At 45.1% G+C, this 26871-nt stretch overlaps 1 protein-coding gene and 1 non-coding gene across 2 annotated transcripts in view; both read left to right on the forward strand.

The window, feature by feature from the left end:
* The window catches only part of THAP3 (THAP domain containing 3), a 396679-nt gene that overhangs the window by 225788 nt on the left and 144020 nt on the right, over positions 1 to 26871 (forward strand). The gene's annotated exons all lie outside the window — the stretch shown is intronic.
* TRNAL-CAG lies at positions 13344 to 13415 on the forward strand. The gene has a single exon. It is a non-coding gene; the product is annotated as a tRNA-Leu (tRNA).

Genomic DNA, 26871 nt, shown 5'->3' on the forward strand with positions numbered 1-26871 from the left:
TTTCTTTTAAATGTATATTTTTTTGGCATCTCTGGACTTGACAATGCAAATTTTGAGATTTTGCTAAGGAGCCTTAAAAAGCTATATATTTATAATGCATAAAAATAATGAAGAATGTTTGATATAGTTTTTCTTTTCTGTTAATGTATGTGTGGCTATACCATGTCTAAAATGTATAAATTTAATAAATATGTTTTGGAAAATAGACTAATCAGCTCATTGCTCTAATAAGTACAGTAAGACACCAACTATGGACTTTAGGAGGAGCTCTGTTTTACTGCCTACCTGCAGCCTATTTCATTTCAAGAATATATTTGCTGAGACTGTCTTTGAGTCTACTGTATGGATATCCATTGGCATATTTTCTAAATGCTTCATTCCACAGGAATAGAGAACTGCAAATGTCATCCTTGTGTGTGTAAGGGCAGGCCTTTTACAGACTGTGGAAAATACAAACCATTATTAAGTCTGAGTTTCTCATGCAAAGCCTTGGAACATATTATCATGGAAATAAGCAATGACATAAGAAACTTTCAGACACTGGCGCCATCCCAGTTTGGTTTCGTTAAGGTCAGATCTTGCGTACTCTGGCTAGTAGACTTCTTTGAGAAGATCATTGGGGCAATGCATGTGGACAGAATCATGCAGAATACTGCTTATCCTGACCTTGCTAAGGCATTTGATATTTTACCCCACTCTGGCATTGTCAACAGTCTCACAGAATTAGGCATTAACCCCTATGTTCCATGCTGGATAGCCATCTGGCTCTTAAATAGGACTCTGGAAGTTAGGATAGTGGAGTCCTCTTCCACAAAGAAGCTGATCACTAGCGGAGTCTATTGGGGGCCTGTGCTGGGTCTGCTCGTTTTTGGCATCTGCTTCTTAGAAGTCAAGGCCAGTGTCAAGTGCCTTTGGCTTACCAAGTTTGCTGCTGCTTGCACACAGGAGCAGTTACAGAATCATCCTTAAAACATTAATATCCACCAGGAAGGGCTAACACAGTCAACTGGTGCCAGAACCACAGTTTAAATGCATAATAGCATCCCTTGGAAAGTCAGCTACCCCAGTAAACTTACTTCATTGATAATACAAGCGTAGTCCCAGTAGTGAGATTAAAATGTAGACAGTAACCTGGCTTTTGACAATCTTGCATAAGCTTTTAAGAAAATCATTCTATGTTGCTCAGTTTATAAGCAGAGGTCTACCACCTTGGTCCAAGGAAGTCATCGTTTCACTGTATTCAGCCCTCATCAGACTCTTCATTGACTTAAATGACCCCATTGGTATGTACCTGACCAAACACATGCAACAAGTGGAACGTCCATAGAGATTCCTCACAAAATGAAAACAGAGCATAAATAACATGTCCTGTCTTGACTGCCTCAAAGCCCTATCCTTATACTCTGCGTTCTACAGACTGTTGAGAGGCAATCTGTGCTTGGCATGCAGTGCTTCCTTAGATCCAGCTGTGATGAACCTTTTGCATATCTGCAAAATGAAAAGCATCATAACTACCTGATCTAGAATTGAACCTTGCTTGTGAGATTAATATGACTTTTTGGGAGGACAGGTATGTGTCTCAGAGAATACTCATTCTCTGGAACAGGCTTCCCATCCAGGTGAAGCAGAGTTCATTCCTAACCCAATTCAGCTGTAACTTGGACCAGTGGATGGAAAATCTAAAAATCACACCAGTCTGGCTCGTATGCCTCTAATGCACAGAGGCTGCTTGTAAACTCTCACCTTTCTCCTAGCTTACATATACCTCTTTAGGGGTACATGGCTAGGCTTGAAAAAGCCCATGTGGTCATTTGCCTAGTATACACTATGAATCCTATGAACTGGTTGTCCAGTCTAGAGGCAGAGTATAAGCTTATTTTACAGTGCTGCAGACTCTCCACTTTTATGGAACCTATAGGTTCTACTGGTTTGGACTCTTCCATTTCATGTTGGAGTTCTGTAGTCCTGTTTTTTGTGATTCATATATAGTACAATTGTGTCAAACTCACCATACCAAGCCAGCATTATTAGCATAGAGTGATAAAACCCTAAATACAACCCAGGTGACCCACGGTGAATTAACAACTTGGGTAGCATTGTGTGCCTCCCTGCTCCACCTTACTAATACCTGCTAATCCTAACCATAGCCCTGCACCTTACTTTTCAAAAACCTTTCCTTAGCACTGCCTCTATTCATAGAGATTTGATCTGAATGTGCGGTGAGGCTTCCATTTTCGATTGGTTTTAGTTTAGATGTTTTTAGTTTTGATGTGCTGAATTTCGGAATGTTGGCATCAATGACTTCAATTTCAATGCTTTTGCATCCCCATAATTCAACATGTACTGTCTGTGTTTATTAAAATAATTCTCTCTCTATTTTCCCCTCTATGCAGTGTGGCTTCCCATTAGCCCAAAAGTCTGGCAGAGCCATGGACCGAGACAAATCTGTAGGAAGGGGACAAGCCAGTAAGTGAAGACATAATAGTCTCAAAGTCATAAAACTGCAAAGCAGTTTTGCGGCATTATTCTCTGTGCTTCACTGTATACTTTTGTGTGACTTGCCTTACTTGTTTTTGTATTTTAACCCGTGTCACCTCAGGGAGTAGGCAGAACTTTATTCATTGCACCAGCTCCTTCTATAGCTTTGTGGGATGCAGTAAAATGGTTCTTGAAGGACATTTTTCCTCAAGATCTTCTGTCTGGGACTTTGAACTTGCAACAGAAAATGTGACTGTACCTCCATTTGATCCTGTTAGTTCAGCAGACCTGAAGTATCCTTTTGGATAACCTGAGCCAGAAACCTTTCTGAACTGCAAACCTTGATATGTAACCTACTATTCAGTTTTTCAGATCCAACTCTCCTAGTCCTTTGTCTTTGAAGTCTCCCTGAGCCCATATTGTTCAGCTGTCAGCCTTTTTCCTAAACAGGAGAGCAGAGGTGGAGAAATCTTGCATACATTGGATACTCATGTGTATTGAAAATACTGCGCCACTCAGACTATATGTCCAGCTTTTTTGTGCATTGTTGAAAGAGAAAATGGAGCTGTCCATTTACTATCCAAATCTTTTTATTCAAATGTTTTAAGTGGCTGGTTAAATGCATTGTTTTCTGTTGTCACACATGCATGCTTCTGACTGGAGAGGCTAGGACCTGCCCTTCATCAGTCACTACCAAAACAGCCTTTTTCAGAGTGCATCTGCCAAAGGCTGATTATGGCCGCTACTTTTGATGTTCAGTCACATATTCTCGTAGTATTACAAATTGAATATGGAGTCCAGAGGTGGAGTAGGATTTTCTTTGACTCCCTTGTGGGGGATGTTGTAGACCATTCTTCCATTTCTTGAAGAATGTTCTTCGTGTTTCACTGTTGCAGTCATTACAGTTGGGTAATCCTGCTGGCAGGTTGCCCTCAGTTGGCCTGAATTCCAGAGTCTTGGGTCCTGCGTTGGCTGCTGTCGCCCCTTCCTTGACGTCAGGTCGCCAGGGGTATCAAAGATGCGGCCAACGCCATTTTCTTTAGTCTTGCTTGCCGCGTGGTGCCCGAAGCATAAGCAGTTCACAAGTGCCGGTCGGCCCCGAAGCATAAGCAGTTCACAAGTGCCAGTCGGCCGACTCCTGACATTTTCGTGTTCGAGTTTCAGATCCAAAGTCTTCAATAAAGCCAAGTACCCCATTGGGGAAACTTTTTTCTTGCTCCAGACCGATGTTAGAAAACGTTAATAATTGTATTTCTTGTGGGAAGCAAATACCACATAAGGATTTTCATTCTTACTGTATTCCTTGCTTGGGCCCTGATCACAATGTTTCTGGTTGTCTGTTTTGTGCTAGATTTAACCAATGCACTGTTAAGCGTCGGTATGATTTTGCTTTAAACTATTTTGGACACCGGTTTAATTACCCTGAAATGTCGTCGGACAGCCATCCGACTACCGAAGTTCACAAGAAACGCAAAGAAAAGGAAAGAGACAACCGAGGCCCAAAGCCGACGAAGCTTCTCCTAAGCCATTCGCCGGTTCTCAGTGAGGTGCTTTCACAGCCCCTGACGCCCGCTACTTTAGAGCTGCAGGCCGCTACCGACTCCCATGTGGAATCGGCCATGCCGCTGGAAACTCAAGGTATTGGTGCCTCGGATATTATACCTTCAGATGGGTCTGGAGCCGCTGTGCAGGCACCGGCTTTTGTGGGTGTATTCAGACCTAAACATCTTTACATCAAACCGACTTCAGCTTCACAGGCAAAGACTAAAGCACCTTCCAAAGCAAAGAACCAAACTCAAGAGCCACGTGGTCAGGCCTCTATGCCCAAATAAAAGATGCTCAAAATGGCTGAAGACTTGATTACCTTGATCAGGGGTTCCGAACCCCCTCCTGATAAGAGGCCTAGGCAGGAGACTAACTATGAATCTTCAGATCAGGTTTCCATTTCTTCTGATTCCTCTTCTCTTTGGGAATATTCTTTTCCCCCCTATGAGGATTCTGATGCTGAAGAATCTATTCCTTCAGCTTCTCCTCCAGAGGACTATTCTTTTGGGGAAACCTTACATACCATGAAGGAGCATTTCCACTAGGAGAGCCAAGATTTTTCAGAATCTAAAAAGAGGCTCAGGGATTTCCTTTTACTACCTCAACACAAGCCACTAGCCATCCCGCCTGTGTTAAGACATTGTAGATGATGTGTTCTCGGAGTCTAGTCTTTCCCCTGACTCCTTACCTCCAGCTCCTGTTAAGCCTGACAGATATTACAGTGTTCCTGACTCTCATAAATTCCTTTTCAAAAACCCTGCAGCAGACCCAGAAACTATTTCTCAGGGTCCCAAAGGAGTTAAGGCTTCCGCTGCAAAAAAACCCTACCTCCTCTGACAGAGATTGTAGGGCACTGGATAGATGGGGGGAAAAAAGGTTTACACATCTGCTACCTTGGCTATAAGGGCCTTAAACTGCCAGTTTCATATGCTCAAATATCAGCAATATGTCATGGCATTGCTTAAACAGAAAATGTTGTTAATCTCTGAATGTGCAGAAAACAGGGAAATGCAGGATCTATTGCATGCAGCTGAACAAGTTGGAAAGCATACTTTGCAATGTGGGTTTGATTCTTTAGAGGCCTCCTGCAGGGCCGCAGTTACAGGTTCTGTAATTAGGAGGCATGCTTGGTTAAAGGAACAAAATCTGCCTGATCATGTTAAAGTTAAATTATTAGATGCACCTTTACAGCATGATACTTTGTTTGGTGTTAAGGCAGAAGAGGTGTTAAAGAAAATGGAGGACAAAGCTAAATCTATGCAAACGGTCAAAGATTTTTTACAAGTACAGCCACCTAGGTTTAGTAGACACTGGCCAACAAAGAATTGGTCCTTTCCTGTGTCAGACAGACCTCAAAGGGGCAGATCCAGACACCCTGGAGGCATATCCCAGGCACAAGGTTCATACCGCTCAAAGCAATGGGGGGCTTCTGCCTCCAAATTTGGAGAAGACAAATCTCAACCATACAGGAAACAGTCCCAATGACTTCCCCCTGCCTGCACCAAGCACTTATCTCCTGGCAGCACCCTCAGGGGGAAAATTAGCACTTTTTTCGCAAAATTGGCACATTACAACCCAGTACAAATGGGTCTTAAATATCATGTCACAAGGCTACAAGTTCCATTTCCATACTCCGCCAAAGGCAAACGGGTGGCCAGATCTGCCAAAAAATCAATGGGCAGAGGCACAAAAACAAGTCTCATCCCTCATGGACATGGGGGCCATTCAACAAGTACCAGAGCAAGAGCAGGGACAAGGATTTTACTTAAGACTGTTATTGGTACCCAGAAAGAACAAGGCCTGGAGGCCAATACTGGACCTATCTATTTTAAGCACATTCCTGGTTATACCAAAATTCAAGATGTTGACTTTGCAGCAGCTTCTGCCCATGCTGGGCAAGAACGCTTGGCTTGTGACTTTAGACCTAAAAGAGGCATACCTGCATGTCCCAATCAGACAAATATGCAGAAGATACCTCAGATTCAAGGTGGGCACAATGCATTGCCAATTCTCTGCACTGCCCTTTGGCTTATCTACTGCACCCAGGGTCTTTACAAAGTGCCTGGCACCAGTAATTGCATTCTGCAGACAAAGAGGAATACAAATATATCCTTACTTGGACGACAGTCTATTTCAAGCAGAGAACAAGGACATTCTTCTACAGCATCTGGCGTTTGTTAAAAGACTATCAACATGCCTAGGGTACACAGTCAACGAAAAGAAATCAAAACTAGTACCCTCTCAAGAGAGAATATTCTTGAGTGCAAGCTTAAATTCAACTGCCCGGATGGCTTATCTCACGCCAGACAAACAAAGGCAACTGACTACCTATTTCAAAATGGTGGCAACAAAGGCCCAGTTATCTGCAAGAAAAATTCTGCAGGCTTTGGGCTTCATGGCATCCTGCTAATTCCATATGCAAGACTGCATATGAGGAAACTTCAATGGTACCTAAAAAGTGTTTGGACTCAACATTGCGACAGCCTGGAAACTGATTACTCTCATTCCCTGCCTGCAACAGGAGTTTCGATGGTGGTCAAAGGCTTGTCACCAAAACAAGGGACAGCCATTCACATTACCACCAGCCAGGCAGACGCCAACAACGGATGCATCATATTATGCCTGAGGGGCCCACATGGCAGGAAGATGCATTCAGGGCACATGGACCTCAAACCAAATGCATCTACATATCAATCAAAAAGAGGTTCTAGCAGTTCAAAATGCCCTGACAGCCTTCAAAGACCTACTTCATCCAGGACAACTACTGATAAAGACAGACAACACCACGGTCATGTGGTATATAAACAAGCAGGGGGGCACACATTCTTACCCCCTTTGCAGACTAGCCATGACTTTGTGGAACACAGCATTGACTTACCAAATACATCTGCAGGCACAATTCCTGCCAGGAAGGAAAAATTCTCTGGCAGACGAACTAAGCAGAAACCTCATGGATCCACACGAGTGGCACCTTGACCCACAAGTCTTCAGCATGATAACAAGAAAATGGGGACGCCCGGACATAGATCTATTTGCCTCCCCTCACAACTACCAACTAAAAAGATTCTGCACAAGGAATTATCACAGACAAGCATGGAAAGTGGACGCCCTATCTTTCAGCTGGAAAGACCTATCAGTATATGCATTTCCCCCTCTGCCTCTCCTCCCCAAGATACTCCTAAAGGTCAGACAGGAGTAGCCAAGGATGATGCTGATTGCCCCAGACTGGACCCGCCAGTACTGGTATCCAATACTAAGGAGCTTGTCTCAATGCCCAGCTTGGACCTTACCTCAAATACCTCAGCTACTGTCCCAGCAAAACAGTCAGATCCTACACAGCCAACTCAGAACTTTAAACCTGACAGCATGGCGAAGAATGTAGTCATACAAAACACTCCTCTCAGTAAAGCTGTGATGGATGTCATTTTGGAAGCCAGAAGGCCTAGTACTAGAAAATCTTATGCTGGAAAATAGAAGAGATTATGTGCTTGGAACCAGGCACAAGGAACTGACACAGCTGTGCCAAATATTTCTCAGATTTTGCAATATTTAACTGAGATGCTGGACAAAGGCCTTTTTCATCTATTAAAATTCATGCCTCTGCCATTTCGGCTCACTACAATGTAGTACCACCAATCTTTTCTCATCCCTTATTAAAGCAGTACCTCAAAGGAACCAAAAATTTAAGACCTCTGAGTAGATCACCAATGCCTACATGGGACCACAACTATGTCTTGGAAAAACTCACCCTGCCTCCTTTTGAGCCAGTGGCTACTGCTGATATAAAGTTTTTATCTTGGAAAACAGCTCTCTGCAAGACGAGTTTCAGAGTTTCAGAGCTACAGGCACTCATGGCTGTGGAACCTTTTATCATTTTTTATCCAGACAGGGTCTCTGAGGACAAACCCAACATTTATGCCTAAGGTGGTGTCCAGTGTGGCTCTCAACCAAACTATTCACCTGCCAACCTTTTACCCAAATCCACAGAACAAGGGGGAGAGAATTCTGCATTCTTTGGACATACACAGACCGCTTAGATTCTACTTGGACAGAACCAACGTTTTCAGAAAGACAGAGCAATTGCTAGTGGCATATGCTGCAGGATCACAAGGAAAGGCTATCTCAAAGCAGACTATTTTAAAGTGGATAGGCCACTGCATTCGTTTCTGCTACATACACCATGGTAAGCCAGTACCTAAGGGCATTAGGTCACACTCAACCACAGCTGCAGCCACTTCAGCAGCCTTTCTCAGGGGAGTACCTACCAAAGACATTTTAGAGGCCGCTACTTGGAGTTCAGTGCACACCCTTACAAAGCACTGTCATCTGCCATTCTACTCTAAATCCAGGGCAGGCTTTGCCACTGCAGTTTTGCAGGGTCTCATAGCCGCTCCTAATGCTGTTTAGCTCCAGCCTCCCAACCTTACCTTTGGGACTCTACCCAACTGTAATGACTGCAACATTGAAACATGAAGAACATAGTACAGTTGTGTACATTTACCGTAAATGTAGATGTTCGAGTGTATTCACTGTTGCAGTCCAGATTACCCACCCACCATCCCCCTTTCTTCTGATGGAACCTATGTGGTGTATTTGCTTGTAGATGAAGGTGAAGTTTATATTGGTGCATGTATTTATATATATATATATATATATATATATATATATATATATGTACATATATAAATTTTGGCTACCCTTTCAGTGGGCACCTGACATCTGGGGCAAGAAAAACTTAAGAAAATGGTGTTGGCCGCATCTTTTATACCCCTGACGACCTGACATCAGGGAAGGGGCGACAGCAGCCGACGCAGGACCCAAGACTTTGGAATTCAGGCCGACTGAGGGCAACCTGCCAGCAGTATTACCCAACTGTAATGACTGCAACAGTGAATACACTCGAATATCTGCATTTATGGTAAGTGTACTTTCCTCGTGTTTCACTGTTGCAGTCATCACATTTGGGTTCTCTGCCTGTAAGTAGTCCTCAGCCAGCCCAAATACCAGAGTCCTCAGATTTCTGCATTGGATGTTGTTGCTTCTTCCATGATGTCAGGTTGTCAGGGGTATAAAACATGCAGCTGATGCCATTACATCAGTCTTTCTTGCTGTGTGGTGCCCGAAGCAAAAGCAGTTCGCAAGTGCCGGTTGGCCGACTCCTGAAATTTTCGGTTTCGAGTTTCAGACCTGAAGTCTTCAAAAAGATAAGTATCCCGTTGGGGATACTTTTTTCTTGTTCTACCGATGTCAGAAATATTTAACAATTGGCAGCCCCACCTAGCTGCTCTAGGGCTTCATCTGGCCTAGGCATGGGGTAAGCATCTGACTCTGTGTGATTATTTAATTTTCTGTAGTCCACATAGAACCTGGTGCTGCCATCCTTCTTCAGTACCAGCACCACTGGGGAGGCCCAGGGATGCTGGACTCCTGAATTACCCCTAGTTCCAACATTTCCTGTATCTCCTCCCTCAGAGTCTGTTTGGCTCTCTGTGGCACCCTATAAGGGGCCTGTTTAATAGGCCTTTGGTGTCCTGTATCCACATGATGCTGCACCAGGTGGGTGCACCCTGGTTTCTGAGTGAACATGTCCCCAAACTCCTGTAACACTGCTCGGATTTCTCGAACCTGGACAGGGGATAGTTGCTGGGACATTTCTACCCCTTCGACTGAGGTGTCAGTCTGAACCTCACTGAGGAGATCAGTCACCAGATCCCCTCAGACTCCTCCTGCCATCCACAGCAAATAGCACAGGAGCCTTCCTGTCATGGTAAGGTTTCATCACATTAACATGGTACAATTTGTGCCCCTGCCTCCTGCCTAGCAGTTCTACCTTGTAGTTAACATCATTGACCTTCCTTACCACCTTGTACAGTCCTTCCCAAGCTGCCTGCAGCTTGTTGTGTCTGACAGGAATGAGAACCATTACCTGCTGGTCTACAGCATACTCTGTAGCTCGAGCATTCCTGTCATATCAGACCTTTTTCTGTTCTTGGGCTTCTGCTAGGTGGTTCTGGGTCAAGCCCATGAGTTCCCTGAGCCTTGTCCTGAGGTTTAGGGCATATGCCACAACAGACTCATTGTGCTATTCATACTCAGTCTCCCACTCATCACGAATCAAATCTAGAGGTCACCTCACCCTATCCCATTGCTAAGCAACTCAAATGGTGAAAAACCTGTGGATTCCTGGGGAACCTCTCTGTAAGCAAACAGATGGGACAGATATTTGTCCCATTCCCTCTTAAACTGGTCTGCAAATGCCCGTAGCATCATTTTGAGTATAGAGTTTCATCTTGCAACAAGACCATTAGTCTGGGCTTGGTAGGGGATGGTCTTTAGGTGCTTCACTCCACAGTACTTCCACAGACAAACCAGACGGTCTGACATGAAATTGGCACCTCTGTCAGCATTTCTTTTGGGAAACCTACCCAGCTGAAAATCTCTAACAAAGCATTTACCACCTTTTCTGCCAAAATGGAGGTTAGAGGCAATGCCTCAGGGTACCTGGTAGCATAATCTACTACCACTAGGATGTACTCCCTGTGGAACTTGGGGTACTCAGAGGCCCCACAATATCCATAGCTACCATCTGAAATGGCTCCCTCAATCACAGGCAAAGGCATCAGAGGAGCTTTCACGTTGTCTCCTACCTTCCCTACCTTTGGCACAGCTCACAGGTCCTACAATACCCTGTTACATCTCTAGAAATCCCAGGCCAATAAAAGTTCTGCATAATAAATCTCTTTGTACATTTTATGCCCATATGACCTGCAAATGGAATGTTATGGGCTATGGCTAGAAGTGCCAGATGGTAGGCTGTGGGCACTGCCAACCCTTTGTCTCAGTATGCATATTTCCCCTTGAGAATTTGGTGCCTCACTAGCTACCTCTCTGAGGCCTTGTAATGCAGGGTCTGACAGCTGAGCCTGTCTCAACTCTGTTTTGGTAGCCCTTCCCAGCTCCCCTTCCACAGGAAGCTGGTGTCCTCTGACAGCGGTGCCTCACCGTCAGCCTGGGTACTGCTACTCGCCTCTGTCATTGCAGTCACTCCATCCAAGGGAACATCAGTACCCACTAACAGCTGTGGCTCACTTTCAGTCTCATTGCTACAAGGTATTTTCCTCCCTGAAGTAACTATCTCACCAGCCCTGGCTGCAAGTGTGTGGTCTGTCTGGGTCTCCCCCAGGCTTACCAGACCCACATGCTTGTCTCCAAGCCTGACTGCAACTGCATGCACACATGGTACTGCATTATCAAAATCATTCCATATCAGGATAATGCAGGCATATCCTCAAACGCAGCTACTTGCTTGCTTCCTTTTCCACTCTCCCAGTCACAGTGAACCCTAGCCAAAGGTATTTGGAATGGGATCCCCCTCTAAAGCTCTGACCAGAGTAGACTACCCAGGCAACTAGTGCTCCTCTTTAACCATTGCAGGCTTCTCAATGGTTAGGTTTAAGGCTGTCTCTCTCTTAGCAATGGCCTCTTTCCCATTCACTAAGATAGGATATAACCTCTTGTGGTAGTTTGGTACCCTTGTTGTCTCGAGACAACCTACTTTTGGCATTTTGTCATTCCCACTTACTGGCTGTCTCACCTTTTGTTCCCCAACTTGCCTCCATGGACATCTGTGTGCTACATGGCCCCACTGGTTGCATTTAAAACATTTAACCCTTGGCCCTGGATGTGTACCTGGACTAGTGGCTTGCCCTGCTACTGGCAGACTGTTGGGGCAGTCTGGGCTGCCCACCATGGGTTCCCTTAGACCCAAAAGCAGCACTGGGTGTCACTTTCCTGTGCAGTGATGCCCTGTTTGCTAGGTATAGGTCTCCTTTCTTCCCCAGCTCATCTGGAGTATTGCATTGTGTGTCAGCTAACCAGATTCTCATGTCCTCGGGCAAAGTGCTAAGGGCTTGTTCTCTCAACAAAAAGTCTGCCAGCCCTTCAAAAGTGGTGACCTGACATCCACTCACCCACCTATGAAAATAAGTGCTTAGCTCAGCAACATATTCACACACACTTAGCCTTGCGTCTATTCTCACAAAACTTTTTTCTGTAAGCTTCAGATGTTAACTTAAAACATTCTAAAAGGCAGTTTTTTACAACAACATAATTTAAACAGTCAGTATCAGACAGTTTAGAAATTACAGTTGCAGCTTTACCATGGAGTTAAGGGGATTAGGAACCCTACCCAGAGCCCTTGGTCAATATTATACTGTTTACATTCCCCCCTCAAACATATGAATGAAACTATCAAAATTATCCCCCTCTAAATTGTGGAAGAAATGTACTGACCTTTTTTGCTTCTGCAGTTTGGTTACTCCCTTCCCCATTACCTCCATGACTCTGGTGAAATGTCAGCATCTCCTTTTCATATTGCCTCTGCATCTCCTTCTCCTCTGCCTTCAGATGTTGCAGTTTCTCATTTTCCTCAGTCTCTAGACGTCTCGGTTTCTCTGCTGTCTCTATTTCCAAGCGCTTGGTCTCCAGTTCAAGTCTCTCTAACTCCAGCTCAAGTCTCTCTAACTCCAGACTGATTTTTAAGTCCTCTGTGGAAAGGTTGAGCTGTCCATTTTCTGAGCGTTGTACATCTCCAAGGCCAGTCTGATTGTCCTCCTCTTTGCTATTCTGTGATGCAGCTGTGACCAAAGCTGCAATCATGTCTGCTTTAGTCAGGTTGGAATTCACCAGTCCTTTAGCTTGGCACTTCTCAGCCAACTGGCTCCTTGTCATCTTGCCATATTCCTCTGTTGACATGCTTGCCTGCTCTCCCTGGCTAAGCTAACAAAAAAAAAAATTTTTTTATCTGAAGAAGTTTGTTTAATTTGGACAGACGAAAGGGCTAATAAAATAGAGTGGATTTGCCGACTCCTGCCTTCCATTCTTCATTTTTTGAGTCTAGTTTGTGTTTTCTCTAATTCAGAAAAAATAAAACAATTGTGATATGAACTCTGAATGTTCACTGCATGGCTGATTGAGAGTGTAAACACTTTCAGTGACCATTGTACATTAGCTACAGGAATTAAATATCCACATATTAAGCCGCTGTGGTGCAGTGGCAGCATTGTCGCCTCACAGCAAGAGGTTCTCCCGCTTGATTCTTGGCTGGAGCGCCTTCTGTGTGGAGTCTGAATGTCCTCCCCGTGGTCGAGTGGCATTTGAAAGACGTGTGAATGGGCGTGCCTTTGTTGAAGGTTGGGCGTCGGGCTGGCACCTCGGCACTGTAAAAATTGACTGCCAGTCATTAGCGGACTGGAGTTTTGCTGTGGCGAACCCTAACCGGGAAAAGTCAAAAGAAAAACAAGTCTTGCCTGTGGAAAGCTGGTTCCATGGTGTAATGGTTAGAACTCTGGATTCAGAATCCAGTGATCTGAGTTCAAATCTCAGTGGAACCTGTTGTGTCTTCAGTTATGACATTTTTGAGACACATTCGGAGTCTGGTATGCCGACTATGGAACCTGCGGATGTCTCCTACCTTGGATGTGTCCGGAGCCACTGTGCAGGCACCGGCTTCTGAGGGTGTATTTAGGCCTACGGATTTTCGTATCAAACTGACAACTTCATTTCAAACTAAAAATACTGATTTTCTCAGGGCTAAAGCTCGCACTACGCCTAGAAAACCGACGACCAAACCGCATTCTCAGGCCCATATGCCTCAAAAGCAAATGATTAGAATGGCTGAAGACCTTATTACTTTGATTAGGGGAAGCCAGCCTTCCCCCTATTAGAGACCTAGAACTGATTTTCTTTCTGATTCTTCTGACCAGGAATCTGATATCTCTGTTCCCTCTGACTGCCAGGATTTACCCTTATCTACTTATGTGGATTCTGATGCAGAGGATTCCATTCCCTCTGCTTCCCATCCAGAAGACTTTTCTTTTGGTGAAACCTTGCATACCCTTAGGGAGCATTCCCACAGGGAAAGCCAGGACTACTCTGAGTCCAAAAAGAGACTTAGGGAATTCTTACTCCTACCTCAACACAGGCCTTTAGCTATCCCTCCTGTTTTGGAGATTGTAGATGATGTTTTCCTGGAATCTAGCCTTACGCCAGGCACTTTGTAGTACCTGTCAGGTTTCCTGGGAGCTTGAGGCAGAGTACCGGACTCTCACAAATTCCTCTTCAGGAATCCTACTGCGGATCTAGAGACCATTTCCCAAGGGCCAAAAGGCATTAAGGCTACTACTGCCAAAAATCCTACACCTTCTGATAGGGACTCTAGAGATTTAGACAGATGGGGTAAGAAGGTATACACTTCTGCTACTTTGGCCATTAGAGCTTTAAATTGCCAGTTTCATATGTTAAATTATCAGCAGCATATTATGGGACTACTTAAGCAGAAAATGACTGATTCCTGACTGTGCTGAAAACAAAGATTTGCAAGAGTTAATGCATTCTGTAGAACAAGTTTGTAAATATACTTTGCAGTATGGTTTTGATGCTTTAGAAGCATCTTGCAGGGCTGCTGTCTCTGGGTCTGTACTTAGAAGGCGTGCTTGGCTTATGGAACAAAACTTGCCAGATCATGTTAAAGCTAAATTACTGGATGCACCCTTAAACCAAGACCACCTTTTTGGCAACAAAGTTGAAGTCCTCAAAGGGATGCAGGAAAAAGCTAAATCTATGCAAACTGTTAAAGATTTCTTACAAGTACAGCCTCGTAGATTCAGTAGGCATTGGCCTTCAAAGTACTGGTCTTTTCCAGTCCCTTCCAAGCCTTCTCAGTCCAAACCCAGGAGCAGCAGACCGCCAAGACTTCAGTCTCAGGCTATGCACAGATCTAAGCAGGGGGGGGCTTCCACTTCCAAAGCAGGGAGTAATAAGCCCCCCCCCCCATGGAAGAACACCACAATGACTTGTTCTTAACTCTTCCAAGCCCTGCTGTACTTCTTGCTCCCTTAGGAGGAAAGCTTGCCCTGCATGCAAAAAAACTGGAACTCATTACACAGGACAATGGGGTTTTAAACATTGTTTCCCTAGGATACAGACTCCTCTTCCTCATACTCCCAACCCCAAATGGACTGCCAGACCTCCCCCCAAATCAGTGGGCGTAAGCCCAAAAACAGGTTCTCTCTCTCTCTCCTCAGTGTCAGGGCTATTCAGCCTGTCCCATCAGAACAAAGGGGACAAGGTTTTTATTCAAGACTGTTTCTGGTTCCTAGAAAAGATAATTCCTGGCGTCCTATCCTAGACCTATCTGTCCTCAACACCTTTCTGGTGATTCCCAAATTCAAAATGCTAACTCAACAGCTTCTTCCTATGCTAGCCAAGGAGGCCTGGCTGGCAACCCTAGATTTATAAGAAGCCTACCTGCATATCCCAGTGAGGGAATTCTGCAGACAATACCAATGTTTCAGGGCAGGATCCATGCACTAGCAGTTCTCTGCACTTCCCTTTGGCTTATCTACTACGCCCAGGGTATTCACAAAGTGCCTAGCTCCAGCCATTGCATTTTGCAGACAGAGAAATATTCAGGTTTACCCAAACTTGGACGATTGCCTGATTCAGGCAGGAAGTCAGGACTTGCTATTACAACACCTGGCATTTGTAAAGAAACTTCTAAGCTCTCTGGGGTACACCATCAACAAAAAGAAATCACACCTAGTACCCTGCCAACAGATTGTATTCCTGGGAGCAAGCTTGAACACAACTTCCCAGATGGCATTCCTCACTCCGAAGAAACAAGTCTATTTGGCAACATACTTCAACCTTCTGGCCACAAAAACCCAGCTATCTGCAAGGAAAATCCTGCAAGCCCTGGGGTTCATGGCCTCTTGCATTCTGTTAATTCCATATGCAAGACTGCATATGAGGAAACTTCAGTGGTATCTAAAAAGTCTATGGTGTCAACATTCTCAGGACCTGGAAACAATGATTCCTATCATTCCCTGTCTAAGGGCAGAGGCCTGCTACCACAACAAGGGACTCCCTTTCACTCTACCCCCTGCTGCCCAAACCCTAACAACAGACCCATCAGACTATGCATGGGGGGCTCACATGGCAGGGCAGTGCATTCAGGGCAAATGGAACCCAAAACAGATGCATCTGCATATCAATCAAAAAGAAATGTTGGCTGTACAGAATGCTCTGACAGCCTTCAAAAGACCTTATTCTTCCAGGACAACTATTGGTAAAGACAGACACCACAGTTATGTGGTACATAAACAAGCAGGGGGGGAACCCATTCATACCCACTCTGCAGGCTAGCCATGGCTCTGTGGAACACAGCCTTGACCTACCAAGTGAACCTACAAGCTCAATTCCTGCCAGGCAAACTAAATTCACTGGCAGACATCTTAAGCAGAAATCTCATGCACCCACACAAATGGAAACTGGAACCCAAAATATTCAAGCTCGTGAACAAATGGAGGACACCAGAGGTAGACCTGTTTGCCTGCCCTCAAAATTACCAATTGAACAAGTTCTGCACCAGAACTCCACACAGTCAAGCTTGAAAAGTGGATGCCCTGTCATTTACCTGGGAAAGCCTTTCAGTTTATGCCTTTCCCCCTCTGCCTCTCCTCTCGAAGGTTCTTCTAAAGATCAAACAGGACAAGCCGAAAGACAATACTGATTGCACTAGACTGGCCACGCCAGCAATGGATACCCCCTTTTGCACAGTCTGACAGAGCTACAGCCATGGCACCTGCCTCAGACCTCTTCCCTGCTGTCCCAGCAGGCGAGCCAGATTAGGCACCCTCAGCTTCAAACCATGAACTTTGCAGTCTGGCTAATTTCTTGAGCTCACCTCTAGCAGCCCTCAGTAAGCAGGTGCTGGATGTCACTCTCGAGGCAAGGAGGCCTAGTACTAGAAAATCCTATTCAGAAAAGTGGAAAAGATACTGTTCCTGGAGCCAGGCTCAGGAGATGGGCACACCGGTGCCTAGCTTACCTCATATTCTAGACCATTTAACAGAAATGCTCCACAAGGGCCTATTGTTCTCTTCAATCAAGATTCATGCCTCTGCCATATCAGCACATTGTAATACTGAGCCACTTCTCTTCTCTCATCCCCTGCTAAAACAATTCCTTAGAGGGGCCAAAAAGTTAAGACCCCCCCCCCCAGGAGAGCTCCCACTCCAGCCTGGGACCTTAACTTTGTATTGGAAACCCCCCCCCCCCCAACCTGCTGCTACAGCAGAGTTGAAATTCCTCTCTTGGAAAACAGCTTTACTTCTAGCCATCACTTCAGCAAGAAGAGTGTCTGAACTGCAGGCAGTCATGGTAGTGGGAGCCCATCATTGTCTTCCATGCGGACAGGATTTCTCTTAGGACTAATCCATCCTTTATGCCGAAGTTGGTGTCTAGTGTGGCTCTAAACCAGTCCATGCATTTGCCTACCTTTTCCCCTAATCCTCAGAATAAAGGGGAAAGGATGCTACATTCTCTGGACGTACACAGACAGCTTAGATTCTGTTTGGACAGGACTAAGCCTCTTAGAAAATCTGACCAGCTGCTAGTTAGCTTTGCTGCAGGGGCAGAGGGGAAGGCCATTTCAAAGCAAACCATTTCCAAATGGATAGCATATTGCATCCATTTCTGCTACAAGCACCATGGAAAACCTACCCCACAGGGGATTAGAACACATTCCACCAGGGCTGCATCTACCTCTATGGCATTTCTCAGAAGAGTCCCTACCAGGGACATCCTGGAAGCTGCAACCTGGAGTTCTGTACATACTTTCACCAAGCATTACCACCTGCCTATCTTTTCTAAATCCAGAGCTGGATTTGCCACAGCTGTCTTACAGGGCCTGATTGCTAGCCCTAATGCTCTTTAACTACCTCCACCCTTCCTTAGCTTTGGGAATCAACCCAAGTGTGATGACTGCAACAGTGAAACACGAACATAGTACAGTTGTGTACACTTGCCATAAATGTAGATGTTTGAGTGTATTCACTGTTGCAGTCCTGGTTACCCTCTCTCCAGCCCCCTGACTTCTCTTGACTTCTACCTTTCCTTCTTGTTTGGCATATATTATATCATGTGTATTTGCTTTTTGATGGGGGTGTTCCATACCATATAATTGCTTCCTATTGTGGGGCACCTGACAGCTGGGGCAAGAAAAACTGATGTAATGACGTCGGCTGCATGTTTTATACCCCTGACGACTTGACATCATGGAAGAAGCGACAACATCCAACGCAGAAATCCAAAGACTCTGGTATTCAGGCCGGCTGAGGGCTACCTGCAGGCAGATAACCCAAATGTGATGATTGCAACAGTGAATACACTCTAACATCTACATTTATGGTAAGTGTACACAATTGTACTTTTGCTACGCTCCCATACTTAGATTTGTATGATTTCTGCTTCAATGATTCCTATAATGAACACAGTACAGTTGTGAGTGTACTCACTGTAACATTAGTGAAGATAATAGGATTAGTTCTGCATGGTGGCCTTCATGTAGTGATTTATTTACCATTTATAGTCTTAATTCGGTTGCTTCTGTGTCTGATCATGTTACACAGTTTGCCATCATGATGTGGTATGTTTACTATCTTAGAGGGATGCCCATTAACAGCTGTTTTTCATTTTCACACCAATTGTGTTTTTACATTCTGTTCTGTTTTCTCAGGCTTAGTTTAGGCTTTTATGACTTATGTAGCCCACTCACAAGTTTCATTAGGACCAGTGACTTATGAAATGAATGGATGGCTTCTGCTGCCTTCCCCTGTCACTCACATGATGTTCCCTTTTTGTCTGTATAGGTATAAAGCGTAGAAAGTGAAAGTTAATGTAGAATTTCTATTCACTGGGCATTGCAAAACATGACAAGGTACTGCAGGACGTGAGCTGTATCATAGTCTGCCAAGACAGGAAGTAACGCTAAAGCTATTTTGTTATTTCTCTCAATTGAAGAATCATTTTGGATGTTATATATGAACATTGTGGGTCCTCTTAGTATTCCAAACTCCACAGGTAAGAGCAGATGTCCTTCTATTCTCATGTTGCAGTATTCATTACTGTAGGGAGGTTGCTGCCTGCAGCACCGGACATCCAGCCAGTATACCAAAGTCTTAGGAGCAGGGGTACATGCGACGTTTGTCAGAGCCATAAACCGATGCTGTCTATAAAGGTGACATCTGCACGTATCCAGTTCAGAACATTTCTGCCGCAGTGATCTTCGGACTTCTGATCGCAAGCTTCGGAAAGCAGATCGCTCATTTGATGGCTGTCTGCTACAGATAAGTACCCTTTGGGGTTTATCTGTTCCTTAGCTTTTCAGGTGTACATGTCAACTAGAAAGGGGAAGGGTGCTTGTGGAAGACAAATTCCACACAAGGACACGCATAATAAGTTCTTGTTTTGTCTAGAGGAGGCCCACGACCATAACTCTTACATTTGTAAATAGTTTGTGCCTAAAACATTTCACAGCCGTCTCTCAGAAGCTGACGTCTGGGTGGATTGCAGAACTGGAGTAGGCCCCTCAGTGCCACGAGCCGTGGTTCCCCCTCACCATCAGGGACTGATGGCTGATCAATCTCAGCAGACATGCTCAGCGTTTCCATCAGGCCGGCTTCCATTACTGTTCCCGGTTCCAACTGAGAAACAGGCATCCGATGGGACACTGGGAGACTCCGGCATCTAGCATTGGGTAAGGAGGGCAGGGTAGGTACCTCTGATGAGCTGTCTAGGAAGAAGGCCAAAAAAGTTAGGCCCGATGTCCGTGCTGCACCTCAGGAGTGCGGTGAGACTCTCAGACAGATGTTAGTCCAGGGTCCCATTGGATGCCTGTTTCTTAGTTGGAACCGGGAACCGTAATGGAAGCCGGATGATGGAAATACTGGAGTACGTCTGCTGAGATTGATCAGCCATCAGTTTATGATAGCGAGGGGGGAACCACGGCTCGTGGCATTGGAGGGGCCTTCTCCAGTTCTGCAATCCACCCAGACGTCTGCTTCTAAATCCATCCATCCTTCAGCTCCGCTGAAGAGAAAACCAAAAATTAAAACATACAGAACAGCTATCTGCCCCTGGATGGGAAGTTTTCTCCCAAATTCTTTTCAGGGCATTCCAGGCCCTACAATCATAGGTACCTCCACCTGCTTCTGTGCAGGCTTTAGAGTCTGTGGAAGAATACTCCTCCTCTTAAGACTCCCTTACTTATTGCTCTTAAATTGAATCCCCCAAGGACTTCATTACCCCTGAGGAAGAGGACTCTATCAGTCCTGAATCTCCAGGGGAAGAATTTTCTTTTGGCGATACCATCTCTCTCATGAGAGAGCACTTCAAATGGCAGGCCTCAGATGTCTCAGAAACCAAAAAGAGGTATTTTGAATTACTTCAGATGGATCAACCACCACCATCTGCAGTCCTTCCCTTGCTTCCAGCCTTTCCAGATGTCTTTTTAGCCGCTTCAGAGGCCCCTGATTCTCAACCCCCAGCTTCTGGGTGCCCAGACAGGTTCTGTTAAGTTCCTCAGGATACCCAGTACCTGTTTAAGAACCCCCCTGCAGACCTTGCAATCATATCCGTCTCTGCCGACAAATCCTCCAGGCAGCTGCCTTCTACGTCTTTATTTCCTACTGACAAGGACAGCAAGTTTATGGATAGCCTAGGGAAGAAGGTCTATACTAATTCCACTCTTGCCATCAGAGCCCTAAACTATCAACCCCCTTGGCCAGGTTTGTTCTAGACACCCTTTCTAAGGCTGCAGCCCTCTTGCCTGATGTACCAGACTTGCCTGCTAAGGCCCAACTAACCTCCCTTCTCTCCACTCACAGGTGACAAGGCACTCCATTTAAGTACAGTTACGATGCGGTGGAGGCTTCTAAATATGCAGCTTCAGGCTCTGTATTGCGAAGATATTGTTGGGTGAGGCTACAACCTCTCCCTATGGCTGTACAAACCAAGTTGCTAGGTGCACCACTAGATAACAAGGCCCTTTTCAGTGAAGCATCTGCAGAACTCCTCAAATCCTGCAAGAAAAGGGAAAGGAGTTGGAAAAATTAAAACATTTACTGGTTTTACCTATCCTTCGGTACCATAGAAACTACCCTTAAAGGACTACTTTTGTTAGGAGATGGTCTTCTTCTTCTGCTCCACCACAGGCTAAAAGACAAAGACAGCCTAGGAAACATTCCACTCCTAGACCCCCTTCCTTCGGTAGTAACACTCCCTTTCGATGGCAGCCTGACCAGGACAGAATCCCTCAACTGTGACTCAAACCCACTACCTCTCTCTTCCCCCGTCCCTTCGCCTCACCCTCTCCTTGCCCTCCTGGCTGAAGATCAACTCAGAGGCCTGGGTCCTCTCCATAATTCAAAAAAGGTTATTTTATGACTTGGTGGGCTCTACCCCCCTTCCAGGGGATACCCCAGCCCCCCTCAAGTCAGCTCAATCTTTTTCCCTCTATTTTGGATCAACTTCAAGTCCAGGGCACCATAGAAAGGGTCCCACCACACCAGCTAAATAAGGAATTTTACTCAAGGATGTTTTTGGTCCCAAGAAAAGATGGTCCTTGGAGACCAATTCTAGATTTGTCCATACTCAACCTTTATTTCACTAGGCCTTTTTTGGTATCCCTGGATCTGATGGATGCCTACCTTCACATTCCTGTTCACCCCTGCTACAAGAAATGCCTACATTTCTCAGTAGGTTTCTTGCATTTTTCAATTTTCTGTATTACCTTTTGGGCTCTCCACAGCCCCCAGCGTGTTCACAAAGTGTCTAGCACCAGTGATAACCAACTGCAGAACACAGGGCATTCAAATATGCCCATATCTAGGTGACCTGTTAAGATTTCACCAGGATCTTCACCCTGCAACATCACCTACTCCTGGTGACCAGAACCCTGGCAGACCTAGGGTTCACTGTGAACCACAAGAAGTCCCACCTGACCCCTGCAGAAGACCTAGTCTTTCTAGGGTGCAGGATAAGAACCGACAAGATAGTAGCCTTTATCCCCTGCCAGAAGGTAAAAGACCTTGCTGCTTACCTCCAGAAGCTTCTCTCTCTTCAAACACTTTCAGCCAGAGAATTCCTGAGAGTCCTGGGGCACATAACATCCTTGATACCAGTACTCCCTCTGGCAAGGCTCCATATGAGGAAGATCCAGTGGGTACTAAAGACTTGTTGGAGTTAACATTTTCATTCTCTGGATATCTCCCTCCCCTTTCTACCATGCCTGTAAAAAGAGTTGGAATGGTGGATTACAGCCATCGGTCTCAACCAGGGCATGCCCTTGCGGTTACCTCCACCCTCACAGTAAAGCTTCACAGATGCTTCAGACCTGGGTTTGGGGGTTAGTTTTACAACACCAGCAAAAACTAAGCGAAGTGCAGGGAGAGTGGTCTCCGCTAAGGCAAAGGGATCACATTGGTATCAAAGAGATGAGGGCCCTTTACGTAGCACTACAGGTCTTCCAACCAGCCCTACTGCCAGGCATCTTGAAAGTAAATCCACCTTCAAGCAGTTTACATTCCTTCAGCAGAGAATGCTATGTCAGACACTCTCAGCAGAACCTCTGCACCCTCTCACGAATGGATGCTTCACAGAGAGGTGTTCCTAGATCTTGTACACAAGTGGGGTATTCCTCGGGTAGACCTTTTTGCCTCCTCCCAGAACAGGCAGATGCCTCTGTTTTGTACGAGGGATCCACATCCCCAGGCTGGGAAATTGGACGACTTTTCTTTCTCTTGGACGGGGCTTCAACTTTATGCCTTCCCCCCTTCACAATGATTCAGAAGGTCCTCATGAAGATTAAGAGGGACAAACCAGAAATCCTGCTGGTGACTCCCTTCTGGCCAAGACAGCATTGGTTTCCCCTTCTTCATCTACTAGCCAAGGGCAATCACCACAGGTCATCCCACCGTCTAGACCTACTCACACAAGACAGAAGGTCCTTATTACACCCTCAAGTGAACAATCTCAGGCTCGCTTTATGGGCGATTGGGTTTTGATCCCTTTCAGGCACCTGTTCTCAGAGGAAGTACTCAGTGTTCTGCATTCTTCAGGAGGTCAGGAAACCCAGTATCAGGAGAAATTATGTGGCAAAATGGAAAAGATTCTCCAGGTGGTGTCATAAGAAAAAACAGGACCCTTTACTCCTGTACCCATGGTCCTTTCTTACTTGTGTGAGCTTCTCCATTCAGGACTAATATACTCTTCTGTTAAGGTCCACTTGTCTGCCATTTCAACTTGTCTTCCTTTAGTACCTCCTCTGGAATCTAGATTAGAGGTTAAGCTCTTTTTAAAAGGGGTCCTTCATATCAGAACCCCCCCCCCCCACACACACACAACTTTACTTCCTTTTGAACCAGCCGAGTTTGCTTCACTGATGCTGTGTACCCGGAAAACAGTACTGCTGGTGGTCCTCACATCTGCCAGAAGGGTATCTTAAATCCAAGCCCTGATGGCCATCCCTTCTTACCTCATCTTCATTAAATACAGGGTCTCCCTCGGTACTTAACCCTTCCTTCATGCCTTAGGTGGCTAATGTGCTGTCCTTGAATCAGAACAGTTAACCTTCCTGTCTTCTTCCCTCAACCTCAGAATTCCTCTGAAAGAACTCTTCATTCCTTAGATGTCCACAGACAACTCTGGTATTATCTGGACAAGACCAGACCCATTAGATTATCTGTCCAGCTGTTTTGTCTCCTTTCACCCAAGGGCCTTGGGGAAGGCAGTTTCTAAAGGGACTATCTCTTCATGCTACTCCTTTCATGGCAAAACCCTACTGAAAGCCTGAGGGCTCATTCCACTAGGGCAGCTGCCTCCTCAGCCCCTTTCTTCAAGTAGGTAGACTATACTTGTATCCTAGGAGCTGCTACCTGGTCATCAGTCCATACCTTTACTAGACATTACAAACTAGATGTGGCTTCTAGTGCCAGAAGTTGTTTTGCTAGGTAAATTCTACATGGCCTAATAGAACAGGGACCTTATCCCTCCTCCCAGGCTCATACCTAAAGCTTTGGTACTCTCCCTACAGTAATGAATACTGCAACACGAGAATAGAAGAACATAGAATAGTTGTGTAAGAGCTTTCCATAACCTTGGATGTCCTTCTCTTCCATGTTGAAGTATTCAGTGCCACCCTCCTACCCTTTTTGTCCCCTCAGGTGGCTAAACAGGTAAAGATTTCTCTCCATCTACCAAACCTCAGCATCAGGCATATGCCTCCATGAGGCACCCTTTGGCCTGGTAGTACATGTGGGTCTGAAAAGCTTCCTCCTGCCTCTTCATTGCTTCACTGTATGCGGCAGTGCATTCTGAAGTGGGTACGTGCAGACATCACCTTTATAGCTACCGTTGGTTTATGGCTCTGACATCAAATGTCGCACATATCCCCTGCTCCTAAGACTTTGTTATACTGGCCGGATGTCCAGTGCTGCAGGCAGCAACCTCCCTGCAGTAATGAATACTGCAACATGGAAGAGAAGGACATCTAAGGTTATGGTAAGTTCTTATACAACTATTCTTTATTGTGGTAGCTGTGGAGTATTCAACTAGTTACTCTGAGGTGGTGGTTCTGTTCTTAGATGCCAAGAAGGTGACAAATGCTTTGTTAAAAAAAAATTCAGTAAGGTAGATTCCGAAGATAAATACAGATGTGCTAATTTCAGGGCAGCAGGTATGACATGCTTGTGGAAGTTATGAAGCAAGTCATTTAAGGATTCACTGGGCTTGGTGGAGTGTTTATCTCTAGATAAAAAAAAATATGTTGAAAACATTTTAGAGACCAGTTTAAGTGGGAATGGATGGGCACCTTCCCCATCTCCTCTTCGAGTACAGGGAGGTGTCCTAGGATTCCACAGGCTTTTCATCCTTTGCCTTGCTATATGGTCAGATGGTGGGGGCTTGAATTTAATTTGTAATGAGTGGGAGGGTGACTGCCATTCTCAAAAGGAATCTGTTGTAGAATACATCCTAAACTTCAGGACCAGACGTTGGGAGCTCATGGAGATAGCACAAGAGCACCTAGCGCACACAACAACAACAGAATGTCTGGGTATGGCTGGACAGCCAGGGCCATAGGCTGGACAGCCAGGGCCATAGAGTATTCTGCTAAGGAGAAAGAGATAGATGATGCTTTCTCCTGTTCAGTACAGTAAACTACAGGCATTATAGGAGGGTCCTTTCACTATTGTGAGAAAGGTAAGTGATGTTAATTACATGGTAGAGTTGCCAGACAAGAGGCAGAAGCACAAACTACCATGTTAACATGATGAAGTCTGACTATGACAGAGAGACACTGGTGCTTAGCATCTGCAGCGAGTGAAGAGGAATTGGAGGGGGATCTTTTAGTAGATTTTCTTAGTAAGGCCTAGCCTGAATCCTCAGTGGATGAAATGAAGTAGCAGCCATTTCACAGCAGTTGTCGCCTACAAAGTTTCAAGAGATGCAGGCAGTACTACAGGCATTTGAGGACATGAAGCATATCAAACAGGGCCTTTGTAGGATACCCGAGTGAATTAAACAAACCCTAACAAAAAAAAAAAAAAAAAAAAGAGCTGCAGAAAGTATTGTATTTACAGGTAATTCCGGAATTCAGCATTCCCTGAACCTCGCCAGTGGTGCTGGTAACAAAGAAAGAGGTTGGCATCAGATTCTCTGTAGACTATAGGAAACTGAATAGTTCCACAAAATCAGATGCTTACCGCATGCCCAGGAATGGTGAAGCCTTAGAACAGTTGAATAGGGCTAAGTATGCAACTGCTAGTGATCTGATCAGGAATTTACTGTCTGGTACCATTGACGCAGTAAAGGAGAGGTCTGATTTTTTTTTCCCCCTTTTGAATGAAACACTCCCAAGCAACCTTCCAGATTTTGGTAGATTGCATTCTTGCAGATGCTGTGTTTATATAACTGGCCCGCATAAGAATATGTTCAACATGTTTGGGATGTGTTGTGCAGACTAAAAAGGGCAGAGTTAACTATTAAGGCCAGCAAATGCCTGATGTTATGGCAAAAATATCTTATTTGGGTGCTAGAGTGGGGTGGTGGTAAGATTCAGCAAGAGCCTGCCAAGGTGGAGGAGATGTATGTGTAGCCTACAATTCCTACTAAGAACCAGGTGAGGGTATTCCTTGGACAGCATGGCACTGTAGGATGCTTGATTTGCCCCCCCCCCCCACACACACACACACACACAAACACACACACAGACACAAACACACTGTAGTACAGTAGTCAGTCTCTTACAGAAACTACCAGAAAGAATAGACTTGATAAGGTTTTCAGGACTCGAGCCTGTGAACAAGAATTTCAAATGGTTAAAGAAGCCTCAAGTAGACCCCCCCCCATGTTGTCCAGTTTTGACCACAGTCAGGAATTTATTGTGTAGGTAGTTTTTTTTCAAACCATGGGATGAGGGCTGCTCTTTGCCAGGATTCCTTAAGGGGTACTCCATTATGTATCTTGAATGCAGCCTTCACTAGGAAAGGAAGAGATTGTTCTTAAGTCTTAGAAAATATGCAGCGAGTAAACCAGTTATCTGTGATTGAATATGCAGTGTGTGTTTTCAGTGGCTTGAACAGGTGAGAATGTAATGACTTTTTGTGTACAATCTGGAAAAAGGTATATGAAGTGTGTAACTGGTTTCTGCAGCAAATGCAGCAATTGTACAAAAGCTCAACTGTTCCTGGGCTAGAAAGCTAAAAGTTGTGAGTGCAATTCAAAAATTTCTCAGAAGTCATTAGCAGGTACATTTGAAACCACACTTAATTTAATTTGTGATTTCTGTATGGAAAGGATATAAGCCAGTTAACTGAATGACCCCGTGAGTGAGAGAAAAGGGTTACCCTGAAACTTGTGGTATTCAGATGTGAGTTTTTTTTTACATGGTCTCTGCTTGTGAAGTCTACTAAAAACTAAGCAGTCCCTTTAGTTAAGAGATAGATACTT

Source organism: Protopterus annectens, chromosome 14.part0, assembly GCF_019279795.1.
Source record: "Protopterus annectens isolate FY-2018-M chromosome 14.part0, PAN1.0, whole genome shotgun sequence".
Classification (NCBI taxonomy): Eukaryota; Metazoa; Chordata; order Ceratodontiformes; family Protopteridae; genus Protopterus; species Protopterus annectens.